The 22,345-nt window shown below is 52.7% G+C and overlaps 1 long non-coding RNA gene across 1 annotated transcript in view; it reads right to left on the minus strand.

Annotated features, from left to right (window-relative positions):
* Nucleotides 1-17,249, minus strand: part of LOC138824477 (uncharacterized) — a 28,414-nt gene extending 11,165 nt beyond the window's left edge. The window contains exons 1-2 of the long non-coding RNA XR_011371097.1: nt 17,109-17,249; nt 16,850-16,922 (exon numbers count right to left, since the gene is read on the minus strand). This is a non-coding gene — a long non-coding RNA (uncharacterized lncRNA). The remainder of the gene's footprint in view (nt 1-16,849; nt 16,923-17,108) is intronic.
* Nucleotides 17,250-22,345: the final 5,096 nt, after the last annotated feature.

Raw genomic sequence — 22,345 nt, forward strand, 5'->3', positions numbered from 1 at the left:
GACCGGGAAGACCGACACCGGCGGGCCAAGCCGGCCGCCGACGCGACCCAACCGCCACCATCCGGGACGGCGGCGCGGGCACACGGGCGCAAGCAGGCCACCGCGCGGTGACGAGCAGAGAGAGGAAGAGCACGGAGAGGGCAGGGGAACCCGTGGCCGGGGGGGGGGAAGGGCACCACACCGCACCCAAAGCGCGAGGGCACCGCATCACCGACACCCCGCCTGCCGGCCCGGCGGGCACGGGAGCGGCGGCGCGCACACACGGACGGGGAGGAGAGCCAGGCCCCTTCCCCGCCCGGAGGCGGCGCGCCGACGTCCACGGTCCAGCCGGCCAGCCGGCCGGGTCGCGCGTGGCACACACCCGAGCGGCCAGAAAGCCGGGGGTGACGCGCACAACGCAACGCACGCCACACGGCCACGGGGTTTTTCTCCGCCTCCCTCAGAAGCCGGCCCGAATTCACTCGCTCGCACGGACGCGGGGGCCGAGCGCACAACGACCCGCGCCACCGCGGACCGGCGGTGCCGGCAAGGGGTCGGGGGTCTGCGGCGACGACCCGTCGGCGACAAGTCACCGGCCAACGGCGGCGGCCGGAGGCGGCGGCAGGGACCCCGGGAGGCGGGCGACACCAAACCCAACGCACGCGAGCACGCTCACGCGCGGACACCGCCGGCACAGAGCGGACGGGGCCAGGCACGGGAACCGGGGTCGCGCCGGGCACGCGGCGGCGACACGCCGGGAGAGCACAACGCCCCGGATCCGGGACCGGGGCGGGGGACGAAGCCACACGGCTCGAGACGGAGGAGACGATGCGGGCAAGCCTCTGGCACGGCGAGCAGGAGGGAGGCGCGGGAACCCGGGACGACATCGCGCAGGCACGCGAGGCGGCGCCCAGCGGGAGGAGACACGTCACGCCGGCTTCGGGCCCCCGGACGGCCAACTCCCGAGCGAGGGACGCACGCGGGAATCTCACCGCCACCGCCCCCGTGGCGTACCGGCGGTCCCGCTGGCAGGAGCCCTCGCGTCGTGAGCAAAACCGATCCGGGAAGACCCTTCAAAAGCCACCGCCGCCGCGACGACGTGCCTCCCCCACACCGGGAGAGCAGCCTCACGAGCCGAGCGCCGTCCCCCCCACCAAGAGAACACACCACACACGCCCAACTCGACCGTCCGCCGGTGGCCGGCCACCAAGGCCAAACCGGTGAGGATCGCGGAAGGCTGATGCGGGTGAGGAGGGCATGCCGGAAGCCCAATAAGAGCAGCGGGGAGGGTCATCGGGTCGGGTCACCGGGGTGAGAGGCGAGCGAGCGAGCGGCCACCCCCCCCCACGGGCGGGTGGCGCAGCCGCAAACCAGCGGGGAGGTGAGACCTTTCCGGGCACAGCCGGCACGCCAGGGAAACGAACGCGGGATCTCACCACCCCCAACTCCTGGGCGGTCCCGCGCAACGCCTGGGACACCGAGCCGGCCGACCAGCGGACCGGAAACCCCCACCGCGGCAGCGGCGGGCCCCCCCAAAAGAGGCCCGAGAGGGAAAAGGCAGCTCGCACACGCCTCAAAGACCCCGCGAGCGCCCGCGGAGCCACCCGCGCCAGCAGGGCCCCACCGCACCCATCCACACCGCCGGGCACGGCACCCATCATCGACCGCCTCTTTTTCGGCCGCGTGAGCAAGGGCCCACACACACCGGGATCCTCGGCTCCGGAGGGCCAGAACCCCCCCGAGCGGCACACCACCACGGGCACGGCGGCCCCGGAACACCGCGGGGCCCGGCGCCCGGCACGGCGCCGTCGTCGCCAACGGGCGGCGGCCCACACAGACGCTCGGGAACAGCGTCGCCAGGGGCCGGAGGGGGAGGGGGACAGGACCCCCCAAAACCCCACGGCACCCCAAGCACGAGGCCGGGAAGCCACACACCACACGCCCTCGCATCGCGACCCAGCACAGGCTCCAGGCTCCGCCACTCGACACACCGCGCGCGAGGCAGGGGCGGGGACGGATCGGGAACGTCCTCCACTCACCACACCAGACGACGGCCCGGGAGAGGCCCCGCGGGACCCTCCCCCACCTCGGAGGGGGGAGGCGCGGGCACGCAGTTACCAACGCGGGCAGCCACTAACGCTCAAAAGCGGGACAGGGAGCGGCAGGGCCGCGGGAGCCCATCGGGGGCGGGCCCCCGCCAACCCGGCAGCGAACGCCGCCTCCCGAACGAGGATCGCTAGAGAACCTCTCCTCACTCTGAGGGTGGCCCGCACCCAACCCCGACGGGAACCCCGCCGGGACCAGCACACATCAAAGGCGTCCATCCTTCCCACCACGGGTGGCAGGGAGGGGTGGGGCGGGGGGGGTCTGCGGCAGCAGCAACACCAACCCTGGTCGGTCGGCCTTGCCGTGCGGGGCCAGAGCAAGGTCGCGCACACGGGCGGGAAAGCCCGCACAGGCCCGGCTCGCCTCCCACTGCAACATCTCAGGTCCCCCGGTGCAACAAGAGCCAGGTGACACGGCAGGGAAGACAAGCCAGGACCAGGGCCGGCAGCTCATGCGGGGAAGCCACCCGCCCGGCGCAAGAAGGGAAGAGCGCTCCTCCTCTGGGGAACCGCCTCGACCCCCCCCCCAGCAGAGACGTCAATCTCTGCGATAACTTTTTTCTCACTCGCACAAGCCCCACAAACCCAAGGACGGCCGGGACACACCACGGGCAGCAGGCTGGCACAAGGCAACGGACAACGCCGGGATCGGGAACGACACCACCACTCAGCCTCAGGCACCTGAGAGAACCGACCGGGAGCGTTCCGGGAGCACCGCAAGAGGGCAGAGCGCAAGGCGCGGCTTTTCACACCACACAGCACGGGCAAGCACGGAGCACCGACCCTCCCTCTCCGCGGAGAGAGCCGACCCCCGTGCCGATAACGAGTCACGGGAAGAGAGGAGCAAGATCAGGGGCGCCCCCCCTCCTCCAGCGTGTACAAGTCCCCGACCTCACGGCGAGGGCAGGGAGAGCGCAGCCGGACCCGGTTGCCGCACCCCTGCCTCCCCGCACACCACCGGCGCCGGCACGGTGGGACGGTGAGGGCAGGGGCCCACGGGCAGAACGAGAAGAGCGGTCCCATTCGCCATGAATGTCCGTCCCTCGCCTGGCGCAGCTTAGGCCCGGGCCCGAAGGAGATCGCAACGTCACCACATCAATCACACCGAGGGGGCGGAGAAGACAGCCACACGGCACTCGGGAGGCGGTGGGGCCCAGGAAGCTCGGCTCCCGAGAGGGCCAACAGCCTGGGATAAAAGCGTAGCCAGGACAGACAACCTTTCGTGAGTAACGAGCGAGGTAAAAGGAAAAAAAAAAAAAAAAAAAAAACTTAAAGAAATAAAAAAATAAAAAAAATACCACGGGCTTCAGCGTCCCTGGCGCTCGGGATTACCAGGACACCTCCGCCGGGCACAGAGCCGAAAGAAGCTAGAGAGGAAAAAAAGAAAAAGAAAAAGAACCACGGACAGCGCTCGGGAGTAGCGCAGGTCAGCGGCCGACCAGGCCCGCCATCGGGAAGCGGCAGGTCGGGGGAGTTGGAGCTAGGGGCGATAGGGAAAAAAAAAAAAAAAAAAAGCCACGGAGGTCGGACGAGCACGACGGCAGGACGGGGATGCCGCACACGCACAGGCAAGGCAAGGCAGGACTCGCCCCCCGCCTTTTCCTCCTCAAGCCGGCCACGGCGAGGGAAGCACACCGCGCGGGCCTACCTATGCACCCCAGGCAACCAACCACTCTCCTCCTCGGCGTGCCGAGGCAAGGGCCAGAATCCGGCACCGGGAGCGGGGGAGAGATCAAGGACGACGGGACTCACTCAGCCACCAACCAACAACCACCACCACCACCACCACCACCACCACCACACCCACGAGCCACCACAGGGGCAAGGCCTGCTCAGGGCAGCGGGAGCCCGGGGTGCGGGGGGAAGGGCAGGGGGACCCGGACCGGGAAGAGACGGGAAAGGCCCGGCACACAGCATCCGAGAGAGCCCCAAAAGACCCGCTGACAGCCACCGGGACACAGCATGCCAGCACCCTCCTGCAGGTACAAAATCCTCACGTCACCACGCCAAAACCAGCTGGTCACGCAGGGGCGACAACTCGCTGGCGACAGGGACCTCTCGGAAACCACATCGGGGACACCTGTCCCCAACACGTCCCCAACAGAGCCAGACACGGAACTCTCAGGGACAGCTGGTCGACCACATAAGGCGAAGACAGACGAAGAGAGAGGGCGGGAGCGGGGTCAGGGGACGCACCCGCCCCACTACCCCGGGTGCGCACGGGCTCACGGCACGAGCGGCACGGGGAGCCTTCCCCCGGCAGACGCGAGGCACCCACTCCGAGAGGCACCCAGCCACCACACCCACACCGCGCGGGGTCGGTGGTGAGCGCCCTGCCGCCAGCACGCACACACGCGGGACTCCCGGGCTCGGGTCCCCGACTCCCGAGGTGCTCCCTCCGCCTCGACGTTTCCCCTACGCAGGGCCCACCGGGCAAGTCCCCGCCATCGCGCACACCGCAGACGGTAGGTAGGTAGGTCCCGGCCCCGAGGCTCGCCTCGGCCGTGCCCACGGCTCCTCGCGCCGGAGAAGTCTGTCCTCCGGCCTCCGGGGCCGTGGAGAAGGCCGTGGAGGAAGGCCACACGGGGCCGGCGACCCAGGCCCTCGCGCCCGGCACGCGCCAAGCGCTCACTCGGAGGTGACTCCGACGACCATCCTATGTCGGGGAGGGGCGGGGTGTAGGTCCCGGCCCCGAGGCTCGCCTCGGCCGTGCCCACGGCTCCTCCCGCCGCAGAGGTCTGGCCTCTGGCCTCCGGGGCCATGGAGGGAGACCACACGGGGCCGGCGACCCAGGCCCTCGCGCCCGGCACGCGCCAAGCGCTCACTCGGAGGTGACTCCGACGACCATCCTATGTCGGGGAGGGGGGGGGGGTGTAGGTCCCGGCCCCGAGGCTCGCCTCGGCCGTGCCCACGGCTCCTCCCGCCGCAGAGGTCTGTCCTCCGGCCTCCGGGGCCGTGGAGGGAGACCACACGGGGCCGGCGACCCAGGCCCTCGCGCCCGGCACGCGCCAAGCGCTCACTCGGAGGTGACTCCGGGGAGGGGGGGTGGTCCGAGTCCGGGCCGGGACCGGCCCCACCACCTAGCGGCTCACCCGGGGACCCTTTCCCCCGACTCCCGAGACGTCCCTCGTACTCTCCTTCTTTCGCCCTCAAAGACCAGAGTCCAGGGAGGGGAGGAGGACAAGGCGTCGGGCCCAGACAGAACTACGGGAGGGGAGGAGGACAAGGCGTCGGGCCCAGACAGAACTACTGGTCGACCCGACCAAGCCGCCACCCCCGGCACAGACCGGGCACGGAAGAGAGAGCGGCGACTCACGGCCCCACCCCGCGCTCGCCTGCGGGCGCAAAGTCCGACAGAACAGCCGCCCCGGCGCCACAGCGACACCACGGCGACAGTCGCGCCCGGCACCCGGTAGAGGCCGGGCCTCCGCCCGGCTCGCTGCCGCCAGACCTCCTCCTTCACTCGCTCGCTCGGCTGAGAACGAGGGGACTGTCATATCAAGGCGGACGCCAGGGGGAGCACGACAACCGCCTTCCAACGACCGACTCCACCGAGCCGCCGTACCCCGGATCGGCGCGCGCCGGCCGGCTCTGAGCTCCGGAGACACAGAACACGGAAACGAATCGCCTCACTCCCCACCGCCACGCACCGAGAGGCACAACCTAGGTCAGGACCTGCAGCCGGGTCCTCTCTGCGACCTCACGAACGACACCAGAGCCACCAGAGACCTAGACCGAGATCGAGCCGCCGCCGCCGCCGCCGCCGCCAGCGACCAAAGTGAAACCAGGAACCAGGACGGGAGTCGCCCGAACGGAGCGGCCCGAACCCGAGAACCGGGAAGCCGGGATCGGTCCCAAGCAGGAAGGGGCGGCAAAGACGGCAGGCCTGCACCACGAGAGAAAACGAACCGGCCACCCGCACGACCTCCGCCGCCCGTGGCAAGACCCCCACCCCCACCCAACATGGCCAGAAAAGGGCAAGTGAGCGCTCGTCCCACCGTCTGCCCGCCCGTCTTTTTTTTTTTTTTGGGGGGGGGGGTGTTTGTACGTTTTGTTTTCTTTTTCCCCCAGATGGAAACCAGAAAGAAACAACAACAACAACAACAACAACAAAAAACTCCCAAAGATGGGTCGGCTCCAGCAAGAGACGAGCCCTCGGGAGGCACCCCGCTCACTTGTGAAAGTCCGCCGCCCGCCCGCCCCACAACACGCTCCCTCCCCCCGCCCCCACCCGCCCCCCCCCCCTTCACAGGCAGGGAAAGGGCAGGGGGAAGGCCAGAGAGAGGTTTCTTCTAACACAGAGAGGGTAGGTACACGTCACGCACACAGGTCTGGAAACCCACGGTGACAGCGCCATGGGAAGCGTGAGTCCACTCACCCATCACTAAATGACAGGAAAGCCAAACGAGAGCCGCTGGCTGGGCAGAAAAGGCCTTTGACAAAACTCAACATTCATTCATGCTAAAAGCTCTGGAGAAAATAGGAATAGAAGGAACATTTCTAAAAACAATAAAAGCCATTTATGACAGACCAATAGCCAATATTATACTTAATGGGGAAAAGCTACAACCAATTCTCCTAAAATCAGGAACAAGGCAAGGATGCCCACTGTCTCCACTCCTCTTCAATATAGTCCTAGAACCCTTAGCCAGGGCAATAAGGCAAGAAAAAGACATTAAAGGGATCCGCATAGGGAAAGAAAAAGTTAAACTATCCCTTTTTGCAGACGACATGATACTATACCTCCCTCCACGATCCCTAAAAGTCCATCCCGAATCTCTTAGAAATCATAACTCTCTTCGTCAAAATAGCAGGATACAAAATAAACCCACAAAAATCAGTTGCCTTCCTATACACTGATAATGTACAGGAAGAGAGGGAAATAAAGGGAGCAACCCCATTCACAATAACCTCCCGAAAAATAAAATATTTAGGAATTAACCTAACCAAAGATGTAAAAGAACTATTTAATGAGAACTATAAAAAGTTAAAGAAAGAAATTGCAGAAGACACTAGGAAATGGAAAGACCTCCCATGCTCCTGGATAGGCCGACTTAATATAGTAAAGATGGTAATACTTCCAAAACTAATATACAAATTCAACGCAATTCCTATTAAAATCCCAATGACGTACATCACTGAAATACAGAAAACAGTCCAAAAATTCATATGGAACAACAAAAGACCTAGAATAGCCAAAACAATTCTAGGGGATAAAGACAATATGGGAGGGCTATCCATGCCGAACTTCAAACTCTACTACAGAGCTATAATAACAAAGACAGCATGGTACTGGCACAAAAACAGACCCGAAGACCAATGGAACAGAATAGAAGATCCAGAAATAAATCCACAGGCCTACAGCCAGCTGATATTCGACAAAGGAGCCAAAGACATACAATGGAAGAAACACAGCCTCTTCAACCGCTGGTACTGGGAAAACTGGGCAGCCACATGCAGAAAACTAAAAGTGGACCCCAGCCTATCACCATGCACCAACATCAACTCAAAATGGATTAAAGACCTTAACATTAAACCTGAATCTCTGAAACTACTGCAGGACAGAGTAGGAGAGACACTTGAACTAATAGGCACAGGAAGGAACTTCCTGAACAGAGTCCCAGGGTCACAACAAATTGGAGAGAGACTCGACAAATGGGACTACCTTAAAATAAAAAAAAAAAAAAAACAAAAACAAAAACAAAAAAACAGCTAGCCTTTTCTAATAGGCTCTGCCACTCTCTCTGGAGCAGGATTCGGGGCATGAGGCGATGAATCTGAACCCGACACACAGGTGTTGGAGGGTAGAGGCATCTTCACTCACATGCCTGTGGTGGAGGACCTGGACCCGAGTGTGGCGGTGCACAGTGGGTGTGGGTGTGTGTGTCTGTGACTCTGTGTGTGTGTGTCTGTGACTCTGTGTGTGTGTGTGTGTGTGTGTGTGTGTGTGTGTGCGCGCGCGCGGGGCTGGGGGGAGGGCAGGTAGGGAACCCTAGGAGGAAAGACAGGGAGAGACAGACGAGGGGCCCCGGCCCAAACAGAGTGGGGGGGTCAGAGGGGCGATCCTATCTCCCGGGGGGGGGGGGGTGAAGCATGGTTAGAACCCACAGGCCCGGCGGGCGTACTTCTCTTTGGAGTTCGCACTGGGAACATATGCGGGCAGAAGCGCCCCAGCACACACATCGCATCGCAGACGGGTAGAGAGGCAGAGCCAGGGGGTCAGGCATGGTAAACACTCTATTCCGTCAACACACACACACACACACACACACACACACACACACACACACACACACACACACACACACACACACACCCCTTAGGGTGTGTGTACAATATCCACAAGGTAAAAGTTTATTCATCCATTCCCCAAAGAAGAAGAAGAAGATTATGTCAGTTACAGGGAAGTAGATGGATGGACTGATGGACTAGGAGCGGGGGGGGGGGGGGGGCAGAGGGGGGGGTGCCGGCGGCGGCGGAGAAGAACCTAGAACAGGTGATGCCAGGGGAAGACAGACCGGCGGAGAGACAGACAGACCGACCAACCAACGGCACCTGTTTTCTCTCCTACGTGGATGCTAGACCTAAACTATAACTGGACATGGTAAGCTACACAGCACTCCGGGCAAACAGAGTGTGTGTGTGTGTCCCCGTGTGTGTGACACACATACTGTCCTTTTGTCAGAAGGTGTAACTTCTCTGAGCATTTAAGATATTGCAGAGAAGACACAAGACGTAATATCCGTAAGTGGCACGACTGTGAACGTATTATAACAACCGGACGTGTGAGGACCAAAGCTGGAATTAGGAGGACAGAAATGTACCTGTCCTCACGCTCTGGGTCATGATCACAAGTACATTTGGTTTAGGATCTTTCAAAACACATCGATGTATCCTTCTGGACACGATGGTCTAGGACCACACTAGTCAATAGCCACTTCAAAGCCAGATCCGCGGTTGGATACGTTTCAATTGGCTTATATTGCATCCTCCAATATTTTTCTCTTCTTTTTATTCTACCTTCTCACTAAAGATCCAGTGGTATAAAGCTACTTTTATTCTCTTAATATTCCATAACTGAAGTGATCTGCTTTGTTTTGCAGCTTTCTCAGCTTAATTCACTGAGGCCTATTTAGTCACACATGATGAGAGGTCCAGAAACATCTTTGGGGCCACGGATGGCTTTTGTAAAGTCCATTTGGGGAAATAGCAAATATAATCTACCATGTCCTAAAATGTAACAGATTATCTCTATGGGGCCGATAGAAATATCCAGATGTGCCCTGTCAACAGCCAGTTATTTTAATTTACTTAAGGGAAATCAAGTGAATAAAAGTCTATATAGTTCAAGAAATTGTATTCTGATACCTATATAAAAAGTTTACCTGAGTGGGTGAGGACATTTGCATGAAATTTCACCTAGGGCAGCACTTGATATTTATAACTCTCCCTAAACTATTGCATTGCCTGTTTTCCATTTTCTTGGCACTCCTTTAGAAATGTTCCCGTCTCAATCTTTCACCCACTGCAGCCGTGGGACCCTTTTTCATAATACGGACGTAAAGACATTTGTGGTACCGTATATAAATTACAACCGTAGGGGCTGGGAAGGTGGCTCAGTGGTAGAGTGCTTGCCTTGCATGCCTGAGGCCCTGGGTTCGATTCCTCAGCACCACATTAAGCAAAAAGAAAAAAGCCGGAAGTGGCGCTGTGGCTCAAGTGGTAGAGCGCTAGCCTTGAGCTGAAGAGCTGAGGGACAGCGCCCAGGCCCAGAGTTCAGGCCCCACGACCGGATCCAAAAAAAAAAAAAAAAAAAAAATTACAACCGTAAATAAACTGGTACAGTTTGCTCGTAAGACATAATATCCAAACGAATTCCGTGTCCAGAAAATAACGAAAAAAAAACACCCCCTGCGGGCCCCCCTCCCCCTCCGCTCGGCCCTCCCTTCAAGAACATTTCCTTGTTTGCTGTTGTTTCGTTTTGTTTCGTTGTAAATAAATAAAGCCGCAGAAGAGAGCCGGCGATACCTCATCGCTACTCTCGCGAGAGTCTCTCGGACTCTCGCGAGAGTCGCCAGCCCCCGCCATCAGCACCGAATCATTCCCTGTCACTCCACACGGTGTCCAGTAGGTGGCACCCCAAAACAAGGAAAAAGAACGTCAGGCCCAAGATCGATCAAGACACTTAGGAAGGTCTTGTGAGGAAGGAACACCTCCCCCTACACACACACACACACACACACACACACACACACACACACACACACACACACACACACACACACACACACACACACACACACACACACACACACACACACACACACACACACACACACACCCCAGCACATCCCCGCCCACACAGGTCATGAATGGCAAACCCCTATGGCACAGAGAGACAGACAGACAAAACACATGGGGTGTGGAGAGAGACCGGAAATCAAAAACAAAAACAAAAACAAAAAACATTTTCCTGGCTTGACCTATGAATGGGCCTGGGCTGGCATTCTGTCCTCTGGGCCCTACAGTCAATCCATGGCGGTCGCTCCTCTCTCCTCATCACTGTAATCCTATCTGATATTTGCCAGAGCCGAACGTGCAGTGGGGACACTTTGGTTCATCGATCTAAACTAGGGCCCGGGGCGGAGGGGGTGGTGGTGGTGGAGGGGAAGCCTAGGAAGTCTGTTGCTATAGTTGGTGGCGGCGGCGGTGGTGGTGGCGGCAGTGCAAAGTGTGTGTGGGGGGAGGGGGGGAGGTAGATCACATGCTGCCATACGTGCCTGTGCCTGTGTGGTAGGAAACAGCAGCAAAGATCAAGGGGTGCAGGGTGTGTGTGTGCACGCCCCAGTCAGTCCTGGGGCTTGAACTCAGAGCCTGAGTGCTGTCCCTTGGCTCTTGTGCTCAAGACTGGCACTCTGGGGCTGGGAAGGTGGCTCAGTGGTAGAGCGCTTGCCTTGCATGCGTGAGGCCCTGGATTCGATTCCTCAGCACCACATAAGCAGAAAAAAAGCCGGAAGTGGCATTGTGGCTCAAGTGGTAGAATGCTAGCCTTAACCTGAAGAGATGAGGGACAGCGCCCAGGCCCAGAGTTCAGGCCCCACGACCGGACCCCCCCGCCCCCGCGCCAAAAAAAAAAAAAAAGAGACTGGCAGTCTGCCATTTGAGCCAAAACTCCACTTCTGGCCTTTGGGTTGCTTAATTGAAGACATGAGGCTCACCAAAGTGCAATGCCTATATACCTCTGATCATATAACAAGAAGTCTTCCCCTTTCTTTGTGTTTGTTATCATCGATGTTATTTTGTTTTCTCTTCTCCCCCCCCCCATTGTTTCTTCCTTCATCTATTTCCGGGAGGGGCAAGAAATGGAGGGACCCAGGATGAAGAAGTGCAACAGTGGCACTCACTAGACACTATGTTGACACACAACCTGTGGGTGGGGAACAAACAGAACTTGAGGGAGGGAAAACCTGTGAGAGAGCCAGGGAAGGGGTGACATTGTCCAAAAAAAAAAGTACTCTTTTTTAGGGGGTGGGGGGAGATGGGAGGGCAGGAATGGAAACAAAGGAGGAGGCAACAATGCTTGATAAGAAATGTACTCATTTCCTTGCTCGTGTCATTGTAACCACTCTGTAAGTATTTTCACAATTAACACAACTCATTAGCCGGGCGCCGGTGGCTCGCGCCTGTAATCCTAGCTACTCAGAAGGCTGAGAGCTGAGGATCACGGTTCAAAGCCAGCCCGGGCAGGATAGCGCCCAAGCCCAGAGTTCAAGCCCAACGACAAAAAAAAAAAAAAAAACTTATTAATTAAAAAAAAAATGTACTCTTCCTACCTCACTTATGTAATGTAATCTTTCCTATCCTTTTTTTTTTTTTTTTTTTTTTTGTCAGTGGTGGGTCTTAAACTCTGGGCCTGGGCGCTGTCCCTAAACTCTTCAGCTCAAAGCGAGTGCTCTACCGCTTGAGCCACAACGCCACTTCCGATTTTCTAGTGCCTCATTGGAGATAAGAGTCTGGTGACTTTCCTGCCCTGCCTGGCTTTGAACCGTGATCCTCAGCTCTCAGCCTCCTGAGCAGCTAGGATTACAGACGCGAGCCACCGGTGTGGGCTGGCATACTGTAACCGTTCTGTATGTCACCATTTCCCTAACAATTTGTAAAAAATCAAAGGAGAGAGGGAGGGGGAGATAACAACCCCTCACGCCTGAGAAGTGAAACCCAACGGGCTTCTAACCGATCTGAGATTCTTTGAAGGTTTTTGCGATGTTAATCACAATCACAAACACAGACGGACAGTTTCTCCAGTCACTCCTTAAGAGGAACGGGGAACAGGGACAGGGAGAAGAGAGGCAGATCCTGGCCTGACCTAGGCGGGAAGATGGAGGGGAGACAAGACTCCTGAACTCCTTTTTCCCCTCACTCTCCTCCGTCCAGAGGGTGGGAGCTTAGGGGTCGGCCACGGGGACATCCCACGGTCACAGTCATGCCTCCCGGAGGGGCAGAGGGCAGAGCACAGGCAAGCATGCCAGCTTCCCCGCCCGCCCCTCCCATTCTGTCCCTGGCGGGCTTGGGCGGGAGGCATACTAGTGGCAGCGGGCGGGTGGAAGTAGTCTGACAACTCCAGCTTGCAGGAAGTCAGTGGCTGCTGGTGGTAGGCAGGGAGGGTCCCAGCAGAAAAAGACCAGAGAGAGCGCGCGCGCGCAGACTTTTCCTGCCCAAGGGCAAAAGAGGCCACTTTTGTAAAGACGGGGAGGGGGAGGGGAGGCTGATTCACTCACCCCCACCCCACCCCGCGCGCTAATGAAGTTACAGGAGCTGAGGGCTGGCCGCCCCACCCCCCACCCCGCCGGGGTGTTTCGCAGAGGACGCAGGGCGGGTCGGGGGTGGGGGTGGGGTGGGCTGGTTTAAGCCTGGAGCCCCAGTCAACTCAGGAACTCCAGGCAACGTTCCTTTGTCTTGTAAATGTCGTCATGGCAACGACTTAAGCGCCCTGGCGGAGGGGGGAGGGTGGGGGGGGGGAGGAGAAAGAAGAAGAAACAAACACGCCCACCCCAGCAGGCCTGCCTGAGTTGAGGCCTTGAATTTCAACCTCAGTAGGGCCACTAAACTAATAAAAATCGTTGTAAGAAACTGTTGACGGAGGACCCTCGGGATAGGATGATTAGGCTGTGTACCCGTGAGGCGAGGTGGCCGTGTGTTCCAGCTTCGTGCCAAGAGGTTGCCTTATCTCGGCCTATCTTCCTTCCCAGAATTGAACACAGAGGCAAGCAGGATAATTTCCAGGGGGAAATGAGGCCTGGGAAAGCACCACCAGGAATTCAGAGACAAGACAGCCGGACAGCTTCCTAATGAATGGCTCCACACATCCTATTTTCTTCACTTTTCAGTCCCTCATAAACGAACAGTTATTAGGAAAGAAAACTAATAGGTGGGGGTGGGTGGTGGAAGGGAAAAGAGCAGCTCCCTTCCTCTGAGCTTTTGCACAAACAATGAGTATACTGCGGGAACGGAGCCAAGAGTTTCCTCAAAGAAAGGAGGAAACTTACACCGGGGAGGGAAGTAAATTTTAAAAAGAAACAGAGCATGGGTCAAAGCACCCCCCCTCCCCCCCATGCATGCATGGGAAACCAACAGAATCATCTCTTAAACCCTACTACAGGCTCAAGGTAGAGAGTTTACTTTGTTTCTTTTTCCTCTGTGTGTTTTCAAGGTTTCACTTTCATTTCTGGGCACATAACCATTGGGCCTTGCCTCGGTGGGTGTTTCTCCCCCTAAAAGTATCTATCCTGTCTTTTGGGTCTTACTGTGTGTGAGTGTGTGAGTGTGTGAGTGAGCGAGTGAGTGAGTGAGTGAGTGAGTGAGTGAGTGAGTGAGGCAGCCAGGCAGCCAGGCAGCCAGGCAGCCAGGCAGCCAGGCAGCCAGCCAAGCAGCCAGCCAAGCAGCCAGCCAGGCAGTCAGTCCAGAGATCTAATGTCTCCCCTATTTTAAACGTACCTTTTGCATATGTGAGAGAAAACACACGAAACTGGTTTTCTATAGGAACATATATGTGAATACATTCACCATGGAGTGAAAAGATAGAGTCGCTTCCAAATGATATGTACAGCAGAACACCAACACATCGAGATGACTTCTGCAAGAAGCCAAGGCCCACTTTTGAAATCCCATAATGAGGAAGCCTCAGTCAGTGGCCTGGTTTGAGTCCAGGCCTCCACTTAAAAACGACCTTTACTTTGTGTTTTTATTTTTCCCTGTTTTCTTTTCCTTTCTATGACCTCTCCCCCCAACGCCCCAACCCCTTCCCTCCATAGGTCTCTCTTTCTCCTTTTCTTTCTCTGTAGTTTGAGCCCGAGAGTTACTTAATTCTCGAACTTCTGGGTTTTCCTTAGATCTGGTAACCTGTTGGACATAAAAATTTGGGAAAGCCTCAAAACAGTCACCCCCACCCCACGAAAAATAATCATGCTTGTCGCCAAAAGCTGTTAAATGAGAAAACAGTGGTCAAGTGAAGCAACAAATGAAGGCTGTAATAGCAACCATGTTTCTAGACTACTGTACCAAGTTTTTTTTTAAATATATATTTTTTAAATATATTTTTATTGTGAAAATACTGTACAGAGGGGTTACAATTACATGGGTAAGATAATGAGCACATTTCTTATAAGCATTGTAGCCTCCTGCTTTTTTTCCCCTTCCCATCCCTTCGTATCCTCCCCCCCCCCCCGCCGTCCCCCCACCAAAGTTGTAAAGTTCGTTTTTCGACATAACGACTTGTATATCTCATTGTTTCAATGGGTCCTCCTGTAACCCTGTTTTAACAATTTGTTTTTTCCCTTCCCCTCCACATATATCAACACCAGGATTTTTTTTTTTATTAAGCAAAACAACTCAGTTATTCAGCTGTGAGTATGTCCATACAAACAAGATGCAGGAGCCTTCCATGCTGGACTGGCCAAAAAAGGGGGGAGAGCTAGGAAGGTGGCTTAGTGGTAGAGTGCTCGCTCCCCTTGCAAGCATGAGGCCCTGGGTTCGATTCCTCAGCACTATATAAACAGAAAAGGGGAGCAGTGGCACCCTGTGGCTCAAGTGGCAGAACAGTAGTGAGCCTTCAGATGAAGAGCAGAGAGACAGCACCCAGACCCAGAGTCCAAGCCTCACACCCGACGACAAAAAAACTGAAAATAATAAATATATATATGTTTGTATCACACTACATATAAGCATAGATAGATATATATGTATGTATGTGTATAAATATATGTGTATATGTATGTATATGCATGTGTGTGTCTGTGTGTGTGTGTCTGGAGAGAGAGAGAGAGAGAGAGAGAGAGAGAGAGAGAGAGAGAGAGAGAGAGAGAGAGAGAGAGAGAGAGAGAGAAAGCCAGAAGTGGTGATGTGGTTCAAATGATACAGTGCTAGACGTGAGCAAAAGAAGTTGAGTGTGATTCCTAGAAATGTTGTTTGATGATACTTTTTGTCCTATTCATGACAGATAAAACTTTCACTAACTTATGTTATGTGTTAGTATAATTACTTCATTTGATGAAATAGCTAATATATATTTTTTACCTTTCTGAGAATATAATTTTAATGAAATAAACTGTAAAATTATTCATATGTGAAAAAAAAGAAGAAGTTGAGTGACAGTGCTGAGGCCCTGACTTCAAGTCTCAGTATTGCCCACCCACCCAAAAAAATAAAGAAAAAGGAGAGAGAGGGGGGTGGGGAGAAGAAAGAGAGAAAGTAAAAAAAGGAAGGAAGGAAGGAAGGAAGGAAGGAAGGAAGGAAGGAAGGAAGGAAGGAAGGAAGGAAGGAATGGTCAATGACCTGTTTTTCTTACCTGTAGAGAAATGCCCCAAACATCTAGAAATTCAGGTTGGGGCAAAGATAAAACAGCTATCTGTACATAACTCAGCTGCCACATCTCCCCCCCCCCCCGCCTGTCTAACCCTGAAAACACCCATGAAGTCAAGGAGCTGTGTAGGTCTCTCTCCCTTCAAGAGCACCCACACTGTATTAGAGTATGTCCTTGTCTGTCTGTCTGTCTGTGTGTCTGTGTGTCTGTCTGTCTGTCTGTCTGTCTGTCTGTGCCTTTTTTGGGGGTCTGGTTGTCTCTGCTTGCCTGCTTGCTTACTTACTCCATAAAAACTCCACCAGAGTGACTCCTCCAGAAATTCTTATTCAATGATCGAAATCAAGGGTCCTAAGGGAAGAGTCCCTACATGGAAGGGTAAAAAGTCACTAACCCTCACCTGTGTTTGGTGACAAGAAGAACTCCATACCAAGAGTCTACCTTAATACATGAGGGCAGGGCAGGGAAGGAATAATTTATTCAGGTGATCTAGTCAGTCACAGTAATGGGTCTCTGGTTCCCCGTCCATGTCTCCCTCTGTGTGTGTGTGTGTGTGTGTGTGTGTGTGTGTGTGTGTGTGTGTGTGTGTGTGTGTGTGTGTGTGTGTGTGTGTGTGTGTGTGTGTGTGTGTGTGTGTGTGTGTGTGTGTGTGTGTGTGTGTGTGTGTGTGTGTGTGTGTGTGTGTGTGTCTCAGATCTAGTTGGACTTGTGGATCTCTCACTTGCTCTCCCTTCCATCTCTTACTCTGTGTGTGATTCTAGAGAAGACAGAGAAAAGAGAATAGAGGGGAATTTTACCTTGCTATTGGGTGTGAGGTGGGGTGGAAAAAAAAAGGATTAAGAAGGCCACAGATTGGATTCTTAGAGTGAAAAACCATGGTGAAAATGGAATCGGAAGGAAATTTACTCACCAATCATGTAATCATTGTCCTAGTTCTCCAGACAGGTTGTAATCTTCTTTTCAGTACTGGTGCTCCAGCCACTCTAGAAAGCATACATGTAAGCTTCCACTGGCGCTAGACTTTACGTACTAATTGTAGTCTTGCGCGTCTTTTCACAACCCAGCCTCTCAATGCCATAATAACAGATAACTGGGGAGCCACTTTAAAAAAAAATAGCTTCCCATGGGCTGGGAAGGCGGCTCACTGGTAGAGCTCTTGCCTTGCATACCTGAGGCCCTCGGTTGGAATCCGCAGCACCACATAAGCAAAAAGAAAAAAGCTGGGAGTGGCGCTGTGGCTCAAGTGGTACAGTGCTTGCCTTGAGTTGAAGAGCTGAGGGACAGCATCCAGGACCAGAGTTCAGGTCCCCTGACCGGACCCTCCCCGCCCACAAAAAAAAAATAGCCTCCCAGGAAACACAGGAGCCATTTAGTCAGCTTGCCCCGCCCACACCCAGAAGGGAAGATAGAGGGTGGGTGTTGCTAGTAGTGAGGCAGAGTTCCACAGGTAACTGAGGTAACTTTTGTCTTGTAAATGTAGTCATGGCAACGAGTTACAGTGTTGCTTAGGACCTTTTAGAAGAAACTGGAATTCCAAGGACTGTTATCAGGAAATCTAGGCAGGAAGCCTCTCAGAGAACTACCTTTTGCAAAGGCCAAGGCCTAAGTTAATGAGTGGGTAAGATAAGAACACTGCAAGAAAGCAATCTTACGGTACTGTTCTATACATAATATATTAATAGACTTGAAAAATACAAGAAATATCACATGGAAATGATTCATACAAAACAAAAAATTGAAATGAATTCTTTATTTCTTCTTTTCTTCCTTACCTTTTTTTTTTTGGATGTGAGGATTGAGCTCAGTGCCTGGGTGTTGATATTTACATTTTCACTATTTTATTTTTTCCCCAAGGCAGCTACTAGTATACATTTTTGGGCAACAGCTCCACATGTGGTTTCCTGGGAAATCCTTAATCTCACAGTAGACTTAAATACTACCCTGTTAGGCCAGCTTGGAAACGACCTTTACATTTCTCTCAGCCTTCTAAGTAGCTGTGGGTTACAGAGATGCGCCAGCTGCATAAGGCTAATGGGGCTCATTTTGTACAGGGGAAATTGTCTTTGATTTGGAACTGGAAAGCTGTGCTATGTATCTATAACAACTGCAGTTTCAGGTCTGTTGAAGGTTTCCTCAGGGCTGATTAGTACTGTGTAATGCAGGACCACAAGGCGGGCAGAATCACATGAGGTGGCACTGTATGGTGCCAGTAAAATCAAGAAGCTCTCACTACCCACCAAGTGTGATGGGTATTCCTTCCTTCCCCTGCCCTCGCCCAGAACAAGAGAACGACGGTGAGCAAACTCCATCTAGTGTCCACTTTCTGAAAATACCATGGTTGTGAATTCCAGTTTCCTCTCATGAAATGAATGAATCAAGGAAGGGTGGGGGTGGGTCAGTGTAGGAATTGAGATTAAAAATAATCATTGCAGGCACCATGAGACCAAAGTTTGAATTATAAGATTCTAAGGTATTGTATGAGAAAGACAAGAGTTTTGGGTCAAGGAATTATAAATAGAAACGAAAATGCAATCTGTGACTAAACAGGAGAGAAAATGACAAAATATTGCTTTGAGTTTTGAATGTGATTGGTTAATTCTATTTTGAATGGTGAAGGCCAATACTCCATTTTAACTCCAGCTAAACTATTGTATTGTAATTTTTTTTTCTTTTTTGTCGGTCGTGGGGCTTGAACTCTGGGCCTGGGCGCTGTCCCTCAGCTCTTCAGCTCAAGGCGAGCGCTCTACCACCTGAGCTACAGCGCCACTTCCGGTTTTCTGGTGGTTTATTGCAGATAGGAGTCTCATGGTCTCTCCTGCTCAGGCTGGCTTTGAACTGCGATTCTCAGATCTCAGCCTCCTGAGTAGCTAGGATTACAGGCGTGAGCCACCAGCTCCCGGCTTGTAAATCTTTTAACTTATGATTCTGTAAAAATTACAAACAGATGCTAACCCTCACAAAGGACACATTGTTAATTCCTCCAAGGGACAATCTGTCTTTATCTCTTTCTTTACTGTGTGGCTACACCTAAGCGTTTGGGGCACTATCACAGAATGTTTTATTTATATACGACTAGTTTTCTACCAGTTTTGAGCCACAGCACCATTTATGGGTGTCTCCCGCCAATGGTGGCTTTGAATCTTGATACTCCGATGTCTCTAAGCCATCACTGTACCTAGGATTATAGGCTTAAGCCATAAGCACCCAGCTCAGAGACTAATTATGTTTACAGCAAAAATGTACATTTGGAACTGAGAAGCTACAGTATATAAATGACTGAGGTAGCAGCTCTACTACAGATTTCCTCAGGGTGAATTAGTATTATATCATGCAAGAGTGAAAACTGGCAGATATCAGTACTGTCATGCGTGCCTCAGTCAGGCAGAACACGGTGCAACCAAGGTATGGTACCAGGATAATCACTGATATGCCAGAGTCCAGCCATCACCAACGTTCTTCTCCCTCTCTAGGCAATGTTATGGTGAGCGCTCGCCACCTACTGTCCATTTTCTGCAACTACCCAGGTTAGGAATTCCAGTTGTCTGACAGGAAATAAGCCAGAGAATTCTTGTCGGTCCAAAGGTGGGGTAAAAGGCAGGGCACTGTAGGAATGCAACAGAGTTCCACAGAGGTGGAACCACAGAACTCAGTCCAAGATTTGATTTGTCTTCTGGGCTGCCTGACACTCTCCACAGATTATTCAAAGCAGTGGTATTGGTACCAAGCTAGGTAGCAGAGCCAGGAAAATAAGCAATTCCCTCTCCCCCTTAGCCAACCTCCCCTCACACTTCACAGAGAATAGGAAATGGAGGAAATAAAGGGAAAGAGGGGGCAATATGGGTTATAGATTGAGGTATGAAAAGCCACTTCATTTAGCTGATAACTGACATTTAATATGCCTAAATAATAGCAATGATCTTCACATAGTGATGACATATGATTTCAAATTAATTTATTGTCATATGATTTCGTGAAATTTTATCTCTTGAGAATACAGATGGAGAGAAAGGTAAGGGTAAGGAAAATCTCTCTAACCTTATCTCTTCTTGCATAAACATTTAACATGTTCTGGAAAGGGATTACTAGAAAATACAGTACATTTCCAACAGAGAAAGAATTACACTATAAGTTGAAGATATGCCATCGTTGAATACACAGCATTAGTAATGCATGCATGATGCCTAGGTTTGAGATAAAGACATACTAATGACATGTTAAACATACTCACAAACTGTATACACCTAATAATAGGATATCAAAATATATACAACAAATACTGCCACAAATATGGTTTGGGGATTGATGAGGAAGGAGAGAAATAAATAGAACAAATAAGGGCTGGGAGGATGGCTCAGTGGTAGAGCGCTTGCCTTGCATGCCTGAGGCCCTGGGTTCCATTCCTCAGCACCACATAAGCAAAATGAAAAAAGACGGAAGTGGCGCTGTGGCTCAAGTGGTAGAGTGCTAGCCTTGAGCTGAAGAGCTGAGGGACAGCACTTGGCCCAGAGTTCAGTCCCCACAACCAGCCTCCCCCCCCCCGAAAAAAAGAGAAAGTCAGCCCGCCATTACATCACACCTGATCAACAATAGTACATAAGGCTGAGTAAGGCTGACCCCAAATCCCTCTTAACTTCAAATCACATAACTTTTCTTCACTCATTGCCTTTGCAATAAAACACAGGCCAAAGGATCCATGGTAGTCCAGACTCTGTCATCAGGTCACAAGAAGACAGACAGGTAGAGAAATCCGAATCCCACCTTGCTTTTGTATCATTCCTTTTGACTGTGAAAGGGCCTTACATGCCTTCTCCTGGCTCTAGCTACAATCCTTTTCTCCCTCTCAAGGACCAACTGCAAGAGCACACTGAAAAGGCTGTGGGTCTTTCCTCAACATGACCTCCTCAACAGGACCATTAATTGACCCCTACTAAGCATGCTGTGATTTTCAAAATCAATGACTACTTAGATAAATTTAAAGTGCCAATAAGATAGTAAAGAATTTCTAAATATAGTGATACAATACTTAGTAGTTCATGACTTATGACAAAGCAAACCAAAATCTGTTTTTATTTAATTGACATGTTTGTGTTTGGCTTTGCCACTCATGCTTTAAGTTGACCTTGAAGTATGGGATGTCTACAATTATAATTGTTTTTAAGGTGGAGGTATAGCTCATCAGTAGATAATCTAAGTTTCTGTTAGCAAAATGAGTCCCTTCCCATAGCTTTAGTCCATTCCCTCCCTTCTCCATAGCTTAACATACTCCCTTCCTAAGCAACACTAGGCCCACATAGTAAAGGCAGTACATAATCAACTTCCAACCCCCTTTACCTTGGGTTGGCACTTCTCTGGGACCAATACCACCATATAAGGCAACAAGAAACCCTTAGGGTGACCTTCAGATTTGGGCAGTTGCAGGACCCTTATCTACTAGGTGGATAGGAGGCATAAATCCTAGTCTGACATGATGAAGCCCCTGGCCCACACGTGGACACCAGGGTCTCCACCTCCTAGCACCTTCTAGCACCTCCTACACCTCCTAGGTTATATAGGTCACCCCAAAAAATAACCGGTGCTTCTTCTCATTCCTCCCTTGGGAGAAGGAGTCTTGCAGGCACTCTTTCCCCACAAATAAACCTTTCTTTGTTCTCTGTACCTTGCTGTCTGCATGGTTATCTGGCAAAGTATACTTAATATTAATTTTGCCATCAGTTCCTTTCCAAACACTGGAAAACCAAAAAACCAGACATCTATTTCTATATATGTGTACATATATATGAAGGCGTGAAAAGGTCAACAAGTGTATTATCAATCGTTACTTCATTTACAAAGAAATGAAAGCACAGCACAAATACATCCACGACTCTCTCTTTTAAAACAGCTTTGATGTTCTACATAATCCATGCAGATTAATGAAAAATACATATTTTAACATGTACCCTTTCATGTTCCTGTCCACAAACGAATCTATTTGTCAGCGTAAGAATGACATGTACTATCTGACCGGGCACTAGGCAACCTAATTTTTATTTCCTATATATCCCAAACTTAAATCTACCAGGAAGTTATATTGCACCACCACCACCACCACCACAAAAGCTTAGATTTTCTCAGAAACACAGAATCACATTAAAAATTACCTTACAATTTTTCCAAACTTCAGTAGGTGGTATAAATGCTGCATGACTAACAAGCTGGCTATACATAAACTGAGGCCCCGGTGGGGCTTTTGTGTATTTCCTTCAACACTAGTTCCTGAAACCCAGGGATTCCATTCAATGGTAATGCCTGCAGGTTCTGGTCTCCATGGTGATTGGGCCCTGCATTCCCTCACATCTGGGTTTGCATTCCTGGTGAGCCAATCTGTGCGACCAAGCCACATCTACTGACCCAAGGAGAAGCCGTT

The sequence above is a fragment of the Dipodomys merriami genome, unplaced genomic scaffold, assembly GCF_024711535.1.
Source record: "Dipodomys merriami isolate MVZ:Mamm:240054 unplaced genomic scaffold, mDipMer1.0.p SCAF_1294, whole genome shotgun sequence".
In the NCBI taxonomy this organism is placed as follows: domain Eukaryota; kingdom Metazoa; phylum Chordata; class Mammalia; order Rodentia; family Heteromyidae; genus Dipodomys; species Dipodomys merriami.